Here is an 18,850-nt window from a genome sequence, read left to right on the forward strand (position 1 = left end):
CTGGCTTGGTCTTTGTGCAACCAATTAAGCCTGGACGCACATGTTTTGGCTTCATTGAGCTCAGCTGAGTCATTTATCCCGGATGTCTTAATTCTACTTTTGTGCAACAGGCCCCACTATTTGTAATTTCCAACTTTTGTCATCTTTACTTCATTGCCAGGTTGCAGTTCTCAATGAGAACTTGTTCTCCACTATCTTACCTGGTTAAATAAAGGTGAAATAAAATAAAATAAGAAACATTTTTATCTCTCCCATAACGGGGATGTAGCTCAGTGGTAGAGCGCATGCTTCGCATGTATGAGGTCCTGGGTTCAATCCCCAGCTTCTCCATTTAAAATTATTGCATTGACCCAACTCCTACTTTACAGAATGTTGTAATTCTAAGCAGGAAAAAGAGACCTGCTAAATAATTTGGTTTTGTAATCTGAAGAACATTCCTTCAATCCCTGTTCGTACAATTATAGAACAGAAGTGGCAGGATTGCCATCTTTTATGGCGTCATTTTCAAAAACTGAAGTTTATGGGTTCGATCCCAGTCTGTACCTGGTTTAAGAATTGCTGCTATCATTTCCTTGTAGTTTCAATGGAGTGGTGTATATAAAAAGTACATTGTATTGATATTGCATTTTATCTGCAAATGAAATGGGATGGAAGCTCAGAGGGGAGTGCATGCAAAATATGGATGAGGTCCTCGGTTCAATCCCAAGATTCTCCACTGAGTTTATTTGTGTGCCAAATTCACATTTACACAACTACTACTTTCCTGAATGTTGATATATCATTACAGAGTGTAGAGTGGCATGGTGGCCGAGTGGTAAGGTGTTGGTCTTGTAAACCGAAGATCATGGGTTCAAATCCCTTCCGTGCCTTTATGAAAGACATCTGATATCATGGACCTGTGCTCTTATTGGAGGACTTTGCAGAAAAGCAAGTTGTGTCAATATGGCAACACAGCTATTATAGTAAGTGGATGTATCTCTATGGTAGAGCCAGTACTTTACATGAATGCGGTCCAACGTTAATCCCCAACTTCTCTGTTGACTGTATTTACTTGTTAAATTAGCTTTTGCACAACTCCCACTTTCCAGAATGTTGACATTCTAAGAAGGAAATAGATATGCTAAATCATCTGTTTCTGTAAACTGAAGCGCATGGGTTCAATCCTTGTTCGACGTTTATGGAAGATAGCTGATATTATGTAAATGTACTTTCATTAGAACAGTGTAAAGAAAAGGTAAATTGTATTGATATGACCACTGCGACCTGTATGCTCTAGTCGGCTGGCCCTCGCTACCTATTCGTCACCAGACCCACTGGCTCCAGGTCATCTATAAGTCTATGCTAGGTAAAGCTTCGTCTTATCTCAGCTCACTGGTCACGATAACAAAACCCACCCGTAGCACGCACTCCAGCAGATATATCTCACTGGTCATCCTCAAAGCCAACACCTCCTTTGGCCATCTTTCCTTCCAGTTCTCTGCTGCCAATGACTGGAACGAATTGCAAAAATCGCTGAACCTGGACACTTATATTTCCCTCACTATCTTTAAACATCAGCTATCTGAGCAGCTAACCGATCGCTGCAGCTGTACATAGGCCATCTGTAAATAGCCCACCCAATCTACCTACCTCATCCCCATATTGTTTTTATTTACTTTCTGCTCTTTGCACACCAGTATTTCTACTTGCACATCATCATCTGCTCATCTTTCACTCCAGTGTTAATTTGCTAAATTGTAATTACTTCGCTACTATGGCCTATTTATTGCCTTACCTCCTCATGCCATTTGCACACACTGAATATAGACTTTCGTTTTTTCTATTGTGTTATTGACTGTACGCTTGTTTATTCCATTTGTAACTCTGTGTTGTTGTATGTGTCGCACTGCTTTGCTTTATCTTGGCCAGGTTGCAGTTCTCAATGAGAACTTGTTCTCCACTAGCTTACCTGGTTAAATAAAGGTGAAATAAAATAAAATAAGAAACATTTTGTATCTCTCCCAGAACGGGGATGTAGCTCAGTGGTAGAGCGCATGCTTCGCATGTATGAGGTCCTGGGTTCAATCCCCAGCATCTCCATTTAAAGTTATTGCATTGACCCAACTCCTACTTTACAGAATGTGGTAATTCTAAGCAGGAAACAGAGATGTGCTAAATAATTTGGTTTTGTAATCTGAAGAACATTCCTTCAATCCCTGTTCGTACAATTATAGAACAGAAGTGGCATGATTGCCATCTTTTATGGCGTCATTTTCAAAAACTGAAGTTTATGGGTTCGATCCCAGTCTGTACCTGGTTTAAGAATTGCTGCTATCATTTCCTTGTAGTTTCAATGGAGTGGTGTATATAAAAAGTACATTGTATTGATATTGCATTTTATCTGCAAATGAAATGGGATGGAAGCTCAGAGGGGGAGTGCATGCAAAATATGGATGAGGTCCTCGGTTCAATCCCAAGATTCTCCACTGAGTTTATTTGTGTGCCAAATTCACATTTACACAACTACTACTTTCCTGAATGTTGATATATAATTCACAGCGTAGAGTGGCATGGTGGCCAAGTGAAAAGGCGTTGGTCTCGTCAACCGAAGATCATAGATTCAAATCCCGTCCGTGCCTTAATGAACGACATCTGATATCATGGACCTGTGCTTTTCAAAAACAGGTAGCGAGGGCCAGCTGACTAGAGGGTTAAGGTTAGTTTAGGTGAGTCTTTTCAAGGTCTGTTTGTCAACGGAAGTGGAAAGCATAGTTCAACCTAGGAGTTACTCCCCATCTGATCTGTCTTTTAGTCCTGGATGTTTTCAACCATTGGTATAATTAAGGTAAAATGGTGCTTTGGGAGGTGGGCGGTGCCGCTGGAATTATCCCCGGGCCGGGAGATCCCAGATGATGTCTGGCGGAGCGTTTTTCACTGGCTGTACTCAGCCTGGACAACCGAAACACGTTTTGACCTTACGGACACGGAAGTAAATACATAGACAACGTGGAGATGAAAAGAAGGCTTTCAACTTCCGCAAGACCTACCCAACCGAACCATTCTAACCCCAAAACTAACCTTAACTATTCCAACCCTAACCTTAACCCTAACCTTAACCATTCTAACCACAACCCTAACCTTAACCCTAACATTAACCATTCTAACCACAACCCTAACCTTAACCATTCTAACCACAACCCTAACCTTAACCCTAACCTTAACCATTCTAACCACAACCCTAACCTTAACCCTAACATTAACCATTCTAACCACAACCCTAACCTTAACCATTCTAACCACAACCCTAACCTTAACCCTAACCTTAACCATTCTAACCACAACCCTAACCTTAACCATTCTAACCACAAACCTAACCTTAACCCTAACATTAACCATTCTAACCCTAAAACCTAACCTTAACCCTAACATTAACCATTCTAACCCTAAAACCTAACCTTAACCCTAACATTAACCATTCTAACCCTAAAACCTAACCTTAACCCTAACATTAACCATTCTAACCCTAAAACCTAACCCCAACCCTAACCTTAACCATTCTAACCCTAACCCTAACCCCAACCTTAACCATTCTAACCCTAACCCTCTCTCTACTACATCAGGGTCTCTCTCTGCTACATCAGGGTCTCTCTCTCTGCTACATCAGGGTCTCTCTCTCTGCTACATCAGGGTCTCTCTCTCTCTGCTACATCAGGGTCTCTCTCTACTACATCAGGGTCTCTCTCTCTGCTACATCAGGGTCTCTCTCTACTACATCAGGGTCTCTCTCTACTACATCAGGGTCTCTCTCTCTGCTACATCAGGGTCTCTCTCTCTGCTACATCAGGGTCTCTCTCTCTGCTACATCAGGGTCTCTCTCTCTACTACATCAGGGTCTCTCTCTCTGCTACATCAGGGTCTCTCTCTACTACATCAGGGTCTCTCTCTCTACTACATCAGGGTCTCTCTCTCTACTACATCAGGGTCTCTCTCTCTGCTACATCAGGGCTCTCTCTCTCTGCTACATCAGGGTCTCTCTCTCTACTACATCAGGGTCTCTCTCTCTACTACATCAGGGTCTCTCTCTCTACTACATCAGGGTCTCTCTCTCTGCTACATCAGGGTCTCTCTCTCTACTACATCAGGGTCTCTCTCTCTACTACATCAGGGTCTCTCTCTCTACTACATCAGGGTCTCTCTCTCTACTACATCAGGGTCTCTCTCTCTACTACATCAGGGTCTCTCTCTCTACTACATCAGGGTCTCTCTCTCTCTACTACATCAGGGTCTCTCTCTCTACATCAGGGTCTCTCTCTCTACTACATCAGGGTCTCTCTCTCTACTACATCAGGGTCTCTCACTCTACTACATCAGGGTCTCTCTCTCTCTGCTACATCAGGGTCTCTCTCTCTGCTACATCAGGGTCTCTCTCTCTCTACTACATCAGGGTCTCTCTCTCTCTGCTACATCAGGGTCTCTCTCTCTCTACTACATCAGGGTCTCTCTCTGCTACATCAGGGTCTCTCTCTCTCTCTACTACATCAGGGTCTCTCTCTCTGCTACATCAGGGTCTCTCTCTACTACATCAGGGTCTCTCTCTCTACTACATCAGGGTCTCTCTCTCTACTACATCAGGGTCTCTCTCTCTCTACTACATCAGGGTCTCTCTCTCTCTACTACATCAGGGTCTCTCTCTCTCTGCTACATCAGGGTCTCTCTCTCTACTACATCAGGGTCTCTCTCTCTCTACTACATCAGGGTCTCTCTCTCTGCTACATCAGGGTCTCTCTCTCTGCTACATCAGGGTCTCTCTCTCTCTACTACATCAGGGTCTCTCTCTCTCTACTACATCAGGGTCTCTCTCTGCTACATCAGGGTCTCTCTCTCTGCTACATCAGGGTCTCTCTCTCTCTACTACATCAGGGTCTCTCTCTCTCTGCTACATCAGGGCTCTCTCTCTACTACATCAGGGTCTCTCTCTTCTCTACTACATCAGGTCTCTCTCTACTACATCAGGGTCTCTCTCTCTCTACTACATCAGGGTCTCTCTCTCTGCTACATCAGGGTCTCTCTCTCTCTACTACATCAGGGTCTCTCTCTCTACTACATCAGGGCTCTCTCTCTGCTACATCAGGGTCTCTCTCTACTACATCAGGGTCTCTCTCTCTACTACATCAGGGTCTCTCTCTCTCTACTACATCAGGGTCTCTCACTCTACTACATCAGGGTCTCTCACTCTACTACATCAGGGTCTCTCTCTGCTACATCAGGGTCTCTCTCTCTCTCTACTACATCAGGGTCTCTCTCTCTGCTACATCAGGGTCTCTCTCTCTACTACATCAGGGTCTCTCTCTCTCTACTACATCAGGGTCTCTCTCTCTCTGCTACATCAGGGTCTCTCTCTCTACTACATCAGGGTCTCTCTCTCTCTACTACATCAGGGTCTCTCTCTCTGCTACATCAGGGTCTCTTCTCTCTCTGCTACATCAGGGTCTCTCTCTACTACATCAGGGTCTCTCTCTCTACTACATCAGGGTCTCTCTCTACTACATCAGGGTCTCTCTCTACTACATCAGGGTCTCTCACTCTGCTACATCAGGGTCTCTCACTCTACTACATCAGGGTCTCTCTCTGCTACATCAGGGTCTCTCTCTCTCTCTACTACATCAGGGTCTCTCTCTCTGCTACATCAGGGTCTCTCTCTCTGCTACATCAGGGTCTCTCTCTCTACTACATCAGGGTCTCTCTCTACTACATCAGGGTCTCTCTCTCTACTACATCAGGGTCTCTCTCTACTACATCAGGGTCTCTCTCTCTACTACATCAGGGTCTCTCTCTCTACTACATCAGGGTCTCTCTCTCTCTGCTACATCAGGGTCTCTCTCTACTACATCAGGGTCTCTCTCTCTCTCTCTACTACATCAGGGTCTCTCTCTACTACATCAGGGTCTCTCTCTGCTACATCAGGGTCTCTCTCTACTACATCAGGGTCTCTCTCTCTCTACTACATCAGGGTCTCTCTCTCTACTACATCAGGGTCTCTCTCTCTCTACTACATCAGGGCTCTCTCTCTACTACATCAGGGTCTCTCTCTGCTACATCAGGGTCTCTCTCTCTGCTACATCAGGGTCTCTCTCTACTACATCAGGGTCTCTATCTCTACTACATCATGGTCTCTCTCTCTCTACTACATCAGGGTCTCTCTACTACATCAGGGTCTCTCTCTCTACTACATCAGGGTCTCTCTCTCTACTACATCAGGGTCTCTCTCTCTACTACATCAGGGTCTCTCTCTCTGCTACATCAGGGTCTCTCTCTCTCTACTACATCAGGGTCTCTCTCTCTACTACATCAGGGTCTCTCTCTCTACTACATCAGGGTCTCTCTCTCTACTACATCAGGGTCTCTCTCTCTGCTACATCAGGGTCTCTCTCTCTACTACATCAGGGTCTCTCTCTACTACATCAGGGTCTCTCTCCCGGTCTCTCTACTACATCAGGGTCTCTCTCTCTCTACTACATCAGGGTCTCTCTCTCTACTACATCAGGGTCTCTCTCTACTACATCAGGGTCTCTCTCTGCTACATCAGGGTCTCTCTCTCTCTACTACATCAGGGTCTCTCTCTCTACTACATCAGGGTCTCTCTCTCTACTACATCAGGGTCTCTCTCTCTACTACATCAGGGTCCTCTCTCTACATCAGGGTCTCTCTCTACTACATCAGGGTCTCTCTCTCTACTACATCAGGGTCTCTCTCTCTACTACATCAGGGTCTCTCTCTCTCTCTACTACATCAGGGTCTCTCTCTCTCTACTACATCAGGGTCTCTCTCTCTACTACATCAGGGTCTCTCTCTCTCTACTACATCAGGGTCTCTCTCTCTACTACATCAGGGTCTCTCTCTCTACTACATCAGGGTCTCTCTCTCTCTGCTACATCAGGGTCTCTCTCTCTACTACATCAGGGTCTCTCTCTGCTACATCAGGGTCTCTCTCTCTACTACATCAGGGTCTCTCTCTACTACATCAGGGTCTCTCTCTCTCTACATCAGGGTCTCTCTCTGCTACATCAGGGTCTCTCTCTCTACTACATCAGGGTTCTCTCTCTCTACTACATCAGGGTCTCTCTCTCTCTGCTACATCAGGGTCTCTCTCTACTACATCAGGCTCTCTCTCTGCTACATCAGGGTCTCTCTCTCTACTACATCAGGGTCTCTCTCTCTCTACTACATCAGGGTCTCTCTCTCTACTACATCAGGGTCTTCTCTCTCTCTACTACATCAGGGTTCTCTCTCTCTACTACATCAGGGTCTCTCTCTCTACTACATCAGGGTCTCTCTCTCTACTACATCAGGGTCTCTCTCTGCTACATCAGGTCTCTCTCTCTACTACATCAGGGTTCTCTCTCTGCTACATCAGGGTCTCTCTCTCTCTACTACATCAGGGTCTCTCTCTCTCTGCTACATCAGGGTCTCTCTCTCTACTACATCAGGGTCTCTCTCTACTACATCAGGTCTCTCTCTGCTACATCAGGGTCTCTCTCTACTACATCAGGGTCTCTCTCTCTACTACATCAGGGTCTCTCTCTCTCTGCTACATCAGGGTCTCTCTCTCTACTACATCAGGGTCTCTCTCTCTACTACATCAGGGTCTCTCTCTCTACTACATCAGGGTCTCTCTCTCTCTACTACATCAGGGTCTCTCTCTCTCTACTACATCAGGGTCTCTCTCTCTCTACTACATCAGGGTCTTCTCTCTCTCTACTACATCAGGGTCTCTCTCTCTACTACATCAGGGTCTCTCTCTCTCTACTACATCAGGGTCTCTCTCTCTCTGCTACATCAGGGTCTCTCTCTCTACTACATCAGGGTCTCTCTCTCTACTACATCAGGGTCTCTCTCTCTCTACTACATCAGGGTCTCTCTCTCTACTACATCAGGGTCTCTCTCTCTACTACATCAGGGTCTCTCTCTCTACTACATCAGGGTCTCTCTCTCTCTGCTACATCAGGGTCTCTCTCTCTACTACATCAGGGTCTCTCTCTGCTACATCAGGTCTCTCTCTCTACTACATCAGGGTCTCTCTCTCTCTACTACATCAGGGTCTCTCTCTACTACATCAGGGTCTCTCTCTCTACTACATCAGGGTCTCTCTCTCTGCTACATCAGGGTCTCTCTCTCTACTACATCAGGGTCTCTCTCTCTACTACATCAGGGTCCCTCTCTCTACTACATCAGGGTCTCTCTCTCTACTACATCAGGGTCTCTCTCTCTCTGCTACATCAGGGTCTCTCTCTCTACTACATCAGGGTCTCTCTCTCTACTACATCAGGGTCCTCTCTCTCTGCTACATCAGGGTCTCTCTCTCTACTACATCAGGGTCTCTCTCTCTGCTACATCAGGGTCTCTCTCTCTGCTACATCAGGGTCTCTCTCTCTACTACATCAGGGTCTCTCTCTGCTACATCAGGGTCTCTCTCTGCTACATCAGGGTCTCTCTGCTACATCAGGGTTCTCTCTACTACATCAGGGTCTCTCTCTCTACTACATCAGGGTCTCTCTCTCTGCTACATCAGGGTCTCTCTCTACTACATCAGGGTCTCTCTCTGCTACATCAGGGTCTCTCTCTCTGCTACATCAGGGTCTTCTCTCTCTGCTACATCAGGGTCTCTCTCTCTCTACTACATCAGGGTCTCTCTCTCTGCTACATCAGGGTCTCTCTCTGCTACATCAGGGTTCTCTCTCTCTACTACATCAGGGTCTCTCTCTCTCTGCTACATCAGGGTCTCTCTCTACTACATCAGGGTCCTCTCTCTCTACTACATCAGGGTCTCTCTCTCTACTACATCAGGGTCTCTCTCTCTACTACATCAGGGTCTCTCTCTCTACTACATCAGGGTCTCTCTCTCTACTACATCAGGGTCTCTCTCTACTACATCAGGGCCTCTCTCTGCTACATCAGGTCTCTCTCTACTACATCAGGGTCTCTCTCTCTACTACATCAGGGTCTCTCTCTCTACTACATCAGGGTCTCTCTCTCTCTGCTACATCAGGGTCTCTCTCTCTACTACATCAGGGGCCTCTCTCTACTACATCAGGCCTCTCTCTACTACATCAGGGTCTCTCTCTCTCTACTACATCAGGGCTCTCTCTACTACATCAGGGTCTCTCTCTCTCTACTACATCAGGGTCTCTCTCTCTACTACATCAGGGTCTCTCTCTCTACTACATCAGGGTCTCTCTCTCTACTACATCAGGGTCTCTCTCTACTACATCAGGGTCCCTCTCTACTACATCAGGGTCTCTCTCTGCTACATCAGGGTCTCTCTCTACTACATCAGGGTCTCTCTCTCTACTACATCAGGGTCTCTCTCTCTACTACATCAGGGTCTCTCTCTCTACTACATCAGGGTCTCTCTCTACTACATCAGGGTCTCTCTCTACTACATCAGGGTCTCTCTCTCTACTACATCAGGGTCTCTCTCTCTACTACATCAGGGTCTCTCTCTGCTACATCAGGGTCTCTCTCTCTACTACATCAGGGTCTCTCTCTCTGCTACATCAGGGTCTCTCTCTACTACATCAGGGCTCTCTCTCTCTACTACATCAGGGTCTCTCTCTCTACTACATCAGGGTCTCTCTCTCTGCTACATCAGGGCTCTCTCTCTCTACTACATCAGGGTCTCTCTCTCTACTACATCAGGGCTCTCTCTCTGCTACATCAGGGTCTCTCTCTCTGCTACATCAGGGTCTCTCTCTACTACATCAGGGTCTCTCTCTACTACATCAGGGTCTCTCTCTCTACTACATCAGGGTCTCTCTCTACTACATCAGGGTCTCTCTACTACATCAGGGTCTCTCTCTGCTACATCAGGGTCTCTCTCTCTACTACATCAGGGCTCTCTCTCTCTACTACATCAGGGCTCTCTCTCTCTACTACATCAGGGTCTCTCTCTACATCAGGGTCTCTCTCTACTACATCAGGGTCTTCTCTCTCTACTACATCAGGGTCCTCTCTCTCTACTACATCAGGGTCTCTCTCTCTACTACATCAGGGTCTCTCTCTCTACTACATCAGGTCTCTCTCTCTCTGCTACATCAGGGTCTCTCTCTCTACTACATCAGGGTCTCTCTCTACTACATCAGGGTCTCTCTCTACTACATCAGGGTCTCTCTCTGCTACATCAGGGTCTCTCTCTCTCTACTACATCAGGGTCTCTCTCTCTCTGCTACATCAGGGTCTCTCTCTGCTACATCAGGGTCTCTCTCTCTCTACTACATCAGGGTCTCTCTCTCTGCTACATCAGGTCTCTCTCTCTGCTACATCAGGGTCTCTCTCTACTACATCAGGGTCTCTCTCTCTCTGCTACATCAGGGTCTCTCTCTACTACATCAGGGTCTCTCTCTGCTACATCAGGGTCTCTCTCTCTCTACTACATCAGGGTCTCTCTCTCTACTACATCAGGGTCTCTCTCTCTCTACTACATCAGGGCTCTCTCTCTCTGCTACATCAGGGTCTCTCTCTCTACTACATCAGGGTCTCTCTCTCTGCTACATCAGGGTCTCTCTCTCTACTACATCAGGGTCTCTCTCTCTCTACTACATCAGGGTCTCTCTCTCTCTACTACATCAGGGTCTCTCTCTCTCTACTACATCAGGGTCTCTCTCTCTACTACATCAGGGTCTCTCTCTACATCAGGCTCTCTCTCTGCTACATCAGGGTCTCTCTCTCTACTACATCAGGGTCTCTCTCTCTGCTACATCAGGGTCTCTCTCTCTACTACATCAGGGTCTCTCTCTCTACTACATCAGGGCTCTCTCTCTGCTACATCAGGGTCTCTCTCTACTACATCAGGGTCTCTCTCTCTACTACATCAGGGTCTCTCTCTCTACTACATCAGGGTCTCTCTCTCTACTACATCAGGGTCTCTCTCTACTACATCAGGGTCTCTCTCTGCTACATCAGGGTCTCTCTCTCTGCTACATCAGGGTCTCTCTCTGCTACATCAGGGTCTCTCTACTACATCAGGGCTCTCTCTCTACTACATCAGGGTCTCTCTCTCTACTACATCAGGGTCTCTCTCTCTCTGCTACATCAGGGCTCTCTCTCTACTACATCAGGGTCCTCTCTCTCTCTACTACATCAGGGTCTCTCTCTCTCTGCTACATCAGGGCTCTCTCTCTCTACTACATCAGGGTCTCTCTCTACTACATCAGGGTCTCTCTCTCTCTCTCTACTACATCAGGGTCTCTCTCTACTACATCAGGGTCTCTCTCTCTCTCTCTCTCTGCTACATCAGGGTCTCTCTCTACTACATCAGGGTCTCTCTCTCTACTACATCAGGGTCTCTCTCTCTCTACTACATCAGGGCTCTCTCTCTCTGCTACATCAGGGTCTCTCTCTACTACATCAGGGTCTCTCTCTCTACTACATCAGGGTCTCTTCTCTCTCTACTACATCAGGGTCTCTCTCTCTACTACATCAGGGTCTCTCTCTCTCTACTACATCAGGGTCTCTCTCTCTACTACATCAGGGTCTCTCTCTGCTACATCAGGGTCTCTCTCTCTCTACTACATCAGGGTCTCTCTCTCTGCTACATCAGGGTCTCTCTCTCTACTACATCAGGGTCTCTCTCTCTCTGCTACATCAGGGTCTCTCTCTCTCTACTACATCAGGGTCTCTCTCTCTCTGCTACATCAGGGTCTCTCTCTCTACTACATCAGGGTCTCTCTCTGCTACATCAGGGTCTCTCTCTACTACATCAGGGTCTCTCTCTCTGCTACATCAGGGTCTCTCTCTCTACTACATCAGGGTCTCTCTCTGCTACATCAGGGTCTCTCTCTACTACATCAGGGTCTCTCTCTCTACTACATCAGGGTCTCTCTCTACTACATCAGGGTCTCTCTCTCTACTACATCAGGGTCTCTCTCTCTCTGCTACATCAGGGTCTCTCTCTCTACTACATCAGGGTCTCTCTCTCTACTACATCAGGGTCTCTCTCTCTACTACATCAGGGTCTCTCTCTCTCTGCTACATCAGGGTCTCTCTCTACTACATCAGGGTCTCTCTCTCTCTCTCTACTACATCAGGGTCTCTCTCTCTGCTACATCAGGGTCTCTCTCTCTACTACATCAGGGTCTCTCTCTCTACTACATCAGGGTCTCTCTCTCTACTACATCAGGGTCTCTCTACTACATCAGGGTCTCTCTCTGCTACATCAGGGTCTCTCTCTCTACTACATCAGGGTCTCTCTCTACTACATCAGGGCCTCTCTCTCTACTACATCAGGGTCTCTCTCTCTACTACATCAGGGTCTCTCTACTACATCAGGGTCTCTCTCTACTACATCAGGGTCTCTCTCTACTACATCAGGGTCTCTCTCTACTACATCAGGGTCTCTCTCTCTACTACATCAGGGTCTCTCTCTCTGCTACATCAGGGTCTCTCTCTACTACATCAGGGTCTCTCTCTCTCTACTACATCAGGGTCTCTCTCTCTACTACATCAGGGTCTCTCTCTACTACATCAGGGTCTCTCTCTCTGCTACATCAGGGTCTCTCTCTCTACTACATCAGGGTCTCTCTCTCTACTACATCAGGGTCTCTCTCTACTACATCAGGGTCTCTCTCTCTACTACATCAGGGTCCTCTCTCTCTACTACATCAGGGTCTCTCTCTGCTACATCAGGGCTCTCTCTCTACTACATCAGGGTCTCTCTCTCTGCTACATCAGGGTCTCTCTCTCTACTACATCAGGGTCTCTCTCTCTGCTACATCAGGGTCTCTCTCTCTACTACATCAGGGTCTCTCTCTCTCTACTACATCAGGGTCTCTCTCTCTCTACTACATCAGGGTTCTCTCTCTCTGCTACATCAGGGTCTCTCTCTCTACTACATCAGGGTCTCTCTCTCTGCTACATCAGGGTCTCTCTCTCTACTACATCAGGGTCTCTCTCTCTGCTACATCAGGGTCTCTCTCTGCTACATCAGGGTCTCTCTCTCTACTACATCAGGGTCTCTCTCTCTACTACATCAGGGTCTCTCTCTCTACTACATCAGGGTCTCTCTCTCTACTACATCAGGGTCTCCTCTCTCTCTACTACATCAGGGTCTCTCTCTCTACTACATCAGGGTCTCTCTCTCTCTGCTACATCAGGGTCTCTCTCTGCTACATCAGGGTCTCTCTCTCTGCTACATCAGGGTCTCTCTCTCTACTACATCAGGGTCTCTCTCTCTCTACTACATCAGGGTCTCTCTCTCTACTACATCAGGGTCTCTCTCTCTGCTACATCAGGGTCTCTCTCTCTACTACATCAGGGTCTCTCTCTCTACTACATCAGGGTCTCTCTCTCTACTACATCAGGGTCTCTCTCTCTACTACATCAGGGTCTCTCTCTCTACATCAGGGTCTCTCTCTACATCAGGGTCTCTCTCTCTACTACATCAGGGTCTCTCTCTACTACATCAGGGTCTCTCTCTCTACTACATCAGGGTCTCTCTCTCTACTACATCAGGGTCTCTCTCTCTGCTACATCAGGGTCTCTCTCTCTACTACATCAGGGTCTCTCTCTGCTACATCAGGGTCTCTCTCTACTACATCAGGGTCTCTCTCTCTACTACATCAGGGTCTCTCTCTCTACTACATCAGGGTCTCTCTCTCTGCTACATCAGGGTCTCTCTCTCTACTACATCAGGGTCTCTCTCTCTACTACATCAGGGTCTCTCTCTACTACATCAGGTTCTCTCTCTCTACTACATCAGGGTTCTCTCTCTACTACATCAGGGTCTTCTCTCTCTACTACATCAGGGTCTCTCTCTCTACTACATCAGGGTCTCTCTCTCTCTGCTACATCAGGGTTCTCTCTCTACTCAGGTCTCTCTCTACTACATCAGGGTCTCTCTCTCTACTACATCAGGGTCTCTCTCTCTGCTACATCAGGGTCTCTCTCTCTCTACTACATCAGGGTCTCTCTCTACTACATCAGGGTCTCTCTCTCTACTACATCAGGGTCTCTCTCTACTACATCAGGGTCTCTCTCTCTACTACATCAGGGTCTCTCTCTCTCTACTACATCAGGGTCTCTCTCTCTGCTACATCAGGGTCTCTCTCTCTGCTACATCAGGGTCTCTCTCTCTACTACATCAGGGTCTCTCTCTCTACTACATCAGGGTCTCTCTCTCTACTACATCAGGGTTCTCTCTCTACTCATCAGGGTCTCTCTCTCTACTACATCAGGGTCTCTCTCTCTACTACATCAGGGTCTCTCTCTCTACTACATCAGGGTCTCTCTCTACTACATCAGGGTCTCTCTCTCTCTGCTACATCAGGGTCTCTCTCTCTCTACTACATCAGGGTCTCTCTCTCTACTACATCAGGGTCTCTCTCTCTCTGCTACATCAGGGTTCTCTCTCTCTGCTACATCAGGGTCTCTCTCTCTACTACATCAGGGTCTCTCTCTCTCTGCTCTCTCTGCTACATCAGGGTCTCTCTCTACTACATCAGGTTGTCTCTCTCTCTGCTACATCAAGGTCTCTCTCTCTCTACTACATCAGGGTCTCTCTCTCTCTACTACATCAGGGTCTCTCTCTCTCTGCTACATCAGGGTCTCTCTCTACTACATCAGGGTCTCTCTACTACATCAGGGTCTCTCTCTCTACTACATCAGGGTCTATCTCTCTCTACTACATCAGGGTCTCTCTCTCTACTACATCAGGGTCTCTCTCTCTACTACATCAGGGTTCTCTCTCTCTGCTACATCAGGGTTCTCTCTCTACTACATCAGGGTCTCTCTCTACTACATCAGGGTCTCTCTCTCTACTACATCAGGGTCTCTCTCTCTACTACATCAGGGTCTCTCTCTCTACTACATCAGGGTCTCTCTCTCTACTACATCAGGGTCTCTCTCTCTACTACATCAGGGTTCTCTCTCTCTACTACATCAGGGTCTCTCTCTCTACTACATCAGGGTCTCTCTCTGCTACATCAGGGTCTCTCTCTCTACTACATCAGGGTCTCTCTCTCTCTGCTACATCAGGGTCTCTCTCTACTACATCAGGGTTCTCTCTCTCTACTACATCAGGGTCTCTCTCTCTGCTACATCAGGGCTCTCTCTCTCTGCTACATCAGGGTCTCTCTCTCTACTACATCAGGGTCTCTCTCTCTACTACATCAGGGTCTCTCTCTCTACTACATCAGGGTCTCTCTCTCTGCTACATCAGGGTCTCTCTCTCTACTACATCAGGGTCTCTCTCTCTCTGCTACATCAGGGTCTCTCTCTCTACTACATCAGGGTTCTCTCTCTGCTACATCAGGGTCTCTCTCTGCTACATCAGGGTCTCTCTCTCTCTACTACATCAGGGTCTCTCTCTCTCTGCTACATCAGGGTCTCTCTCTCTGCTACATCAGGGTCTCTCTCTCTGCTACATCAGGGTCTCTCTCTCTACTACATCAGGTCTCTCTCTCTACTACATCAGGGTCTCTCTCTCTACTACATCAGGGTCTCTCTCTCTCTGCTACATCAGGGTCTCTCTCTCTACTACATCAGGGTCTCTCTCTCTGCTACATCAGGGCTCTCTCTCTACTACATCAGGGTCTCTCTCTCTGCTACATCAGGGTCTCTCTCTCTCTACTACATCAGGGTCTCTCTCTCTGCTACATCAGGGTCTCTCTCTCTGCTACATCAGGGTCTCTCTCTCTACTACATCAGGGTCTCTCTCTACTACATCAGGGTCTCTCTCTCTACTACATCAGGGTCTCTCTCTCTGCTACATCAGGGTCTCTCTCTCTACTACATCAGGGTTCTCTCTCTCTACTACATCAGGGTCTCTCTCTACTACATCAGGGTCTTCTCTCTCTACTACATCAGGGCTCTCTCTCTCTACTACATCAGGGTCTCTCTCTCTCTGCTACATCAGGGTCTCTCTCTCTACTACATCAGGGTCTCTCTCTCTGCTACATCAGGGTCTCTCTCTCTACTACATCAGGGTTCTCTCTCTCTACTACATCAGGGTCTCTCTCTCTACTACATCAGGGTTCTCTCTCTACTACATCAGGGCTCTCTCTCTACTACATCAGGGTCTTCTCTCTCTACTACATCAGGGTTCTCTCTCTCTACTACATCAGGGTCTCTCTCTCTCTGCTACATCAGGGTCTCTCTCTCTCTACTACATCAGGGTTCTCTCTCTACTACATCAGGGTCTCTCTCTCTGCTACATCAGGGTCTCTCTCTCTCTCTACTACATCAGGGTCTCTCTCTACTACATCAGGGTCTCTCTCTCTGCTACATCAGGGTCTCTCTCTACTACATCAGGGTCTCTCTCTCTGCTACATCAGGGTCTCTCTCTCTACTACATCAGGGTCTCTCTCTCTCTGCTACATCAGGGTCTCTCTCTCTACTACATCAGGGTCTCTCTCTCTCTGCTACATCAGGGTCTCTCTCTCTACTACATCAGGGTCTCTCTCTCTACTACATCAGGGTCTCTCTCTCTACTACATCAGGGTCTCTCTCTCTACTACATCAGGGTCTCTCTCTGATACATCAGGGTCTCTCTCTCTACTACATCAGGGTCTCTCTCTCTACTACATCAGGGTCTCTCTCTACTACATCAGGGTCTCTCTCTACTACATCAGGGTCTCTCTCTCTCTGCTACATCAGGGTCTCTCTCTCTACTACATCAGGGTCTCTCTCTCTACTACATCAGGGCTCTCTCTCTACTACATCAGGGTCTCTCTCTCTACTACATCAGGGTCTCTCTCTCTCTACTACATCAGGGTCTCTCTCTCTCTGCTACATCAGGGTCTCTCTCTCTACTACATCAGGGTCTCTCTCTGCTACATCAGGGTCTCTCTCTCTCTGCTACATCAGGGTCTCTCTCTCTACTACATCAGGGTCTCTCTCTCTCTACTACATCAGGGTCTCTCTCTCTACTACATCAGGGTCTCTCTCTCTGCTACATCAGGGTCTCTCTCTGCTACATCAGGGTCTCTCTCTGCTACATCAGGGTCTCTCTCTCTGCTACATCAGGGTCTCTCTCTCTCTACTACATCAGGGTCTCTCTCTCTCTACTACATCAGGGTCTCTCTCTCTGCTACATCAGGGTCTCTCTCTCTGCTACATCAGGGTCTCTCTCTCTACTACATCAGGGTCTCTCTCTCTGCTACATCAGGGTCTCTCTCTCTACTACATCAGGGTCTCTCTCTACTACATCAGGGTCTCTCTCTCTGCTACATCAGGGTCTCTCTCTGCTACATCAGGGTCTCTCTCTCTACTACATCAGGGTTCTCTCTCTGCTACATCAGGGTCTCTCTCTCTACTACATCAGGGTCTCTCTCTCTCTGCTACATCAGGGTCTCTCTCTCTCTGCTACATCAGGGTCTCTCTCTCTACTACATCAGGGTTCTCTCTCTCTACTACATCAGGGTCTCTCTCTCTACTACATCAGGGTCTCTCTACTACATCAGGGTCTCTCTCTCTGCTACATCAGGGTCTCTCTCTCTCTACTACATCAGGGTCTCTCTCTCTACTACATCAGGGTCTTCTCTCTCTACTACATCAGGGTCTCTCTCTCTACTACATCAGGTCTCTCTACTACATCAGGGTCTCTCTCTCTGCTACATCAGGGTTCTCTCTCTACTACATCAGGGTCTCTCTCTACTACATCAGGGTCTCTCTCTACTACATCAGGGTTCTCTCTCTCTACTACATCAGGGTCTCTCTCTCTACTACATCAGGGTCTCTCTCTCTGCTACATCAGGGTCTCTCTCTACTACATCAGGGTCTCTCTCTCTACTACATCAGGGTCTCTCTCTCTACTACATCAGGGTCTCTCTCTCTACTACATCAGGGTCCTCTCTCTCTACTACATCAGGGTCTCTCTCTCTCTGCTCTCTCTGCTACATCAGGGTCTCTCTCTACTACATCAGGGTCTCTCTCTCTACTACATCAGGGTCTCTCTCTGCTACATCAGGGTCTCTCTCTCTACTACATCAGGGTCTCTCTCTCTCTGCTACATCAGGGTCTCTCTCTCTACTACATCAGGGTCTCTCTCTCTCTGCTACATCAGGGTCTCTCTCTCTCTGCTACATCAGGGTCTCTCTCTCTGCTACATCAGGGTCTCTCTCTCTACTACATCAGGGTCTCTCTCTCTACTACATCAGGGTTCTCTCTACTACATCAGGTCTCTCTACTACATCAGGGTCTCTCTCTCTGCTACATCAGGGTCTCTCTCTCTACTACATCAGGGCTCTCTCTCTACTACATCAGGGTCTCTCTCTCTACTACATCAGGGTCTCTCTCTACTACATCAGGGTCTCTCTCTCTACTACATCAGGGTCTCTCTCTACTACATCAGGGTCTCTCTCTCTACTACATCAGGGTCTCTCTCTCTCTACTACATCAGGGTCTCTCTCTCTCTACTACATCAGGGTCTCTCTACTACATCAGGGTCTCTCTCTCTGCTACATCAGGGTCTCTCTCTACTACATCAGGGTCTCTCTCTCTACTACATCAGGGTCTCTCTCTCTCTACTACATCAGGGTCTCTCTCTCTCTACTACATCAGGGTCTCTCTCTACTACATCAGGGTCTCTCTCTCTCTAATACATCAGGGTCTCTCTCTCTACTACATCAGGGTCTCTCTCTCTACTACATCAGGGTCTCTCTCTGCCTCATCAGGGTCTCTCTCTCTCTACTACATCAGGGTCTCTCTCTCTGCTACATCAGGGTTCTCTCTCTCTACTACATCAGGGTCTCTCTCTCTCTACTACATCAGGGTCTCTCTCTCTGCTACATCAGGGTCTCTCTCTCTGCTACATCAGGGTCTCTCTCTCTACTACATCAGGGTCTCTCTCTCTACTACATCAGGGTCTCTCTCTCTGCTA

The 18,850-nt window shown here is 47.5% G+C and overlaps 3 non-coding genes across 3 annotated transcripts; all 3 read left to right on the plus strand.

Moving 5' to 3' along the window:
- The first annotated feature begins 258 nt into the window (after nt 1–258).
- trnaa-cgc (transfer RNA alanine (anticodon CGC)) lies at nt 259–330 on the plus strand. Its single transcript has one exon. It is a non-coding gene; the product is annotated as a tRNA-Ala (tRNA).
- Nucleotides 331–797: 467 nt separating this feature from the next.
- trnat-ugu (transfer RNA threonine (anticodon UGU)) lies at nt 798–869 on the plus strand. The gene has a single exon. It is a non-coding gene; the product is annotated as a tRNA-Thr (tRNA).
- A 1,138-nt stretch (nt 870–2,007) lies between these two features.
- On the plus strand, nt 2,008–2,079 carry trnaa-cgc (transfer RNA alanine (anticodon CGC)). The gene has a single exon. It is a non-coding gene; the product is annotated as a tRNA-Ala (tRNA).
- The last annotated feature ends 16,771 nt before the right edge of the window (nt 2,080–18,850 follow it).

The sequence above is a fragment of the Salmo salar genome, unplaced genomic scaffold (assembly GCF_905237065.1).
Source record: "Salmo salar unplaced genomic scaffold, Ssal_v3.1, whole genome shotgun sequence".
Lineage (NCBI taxonomy): Eukaryota > Metazoa > Chordata > Actinopteri > Salmoniformes > Salmonidae > Salmo > Salmo salar.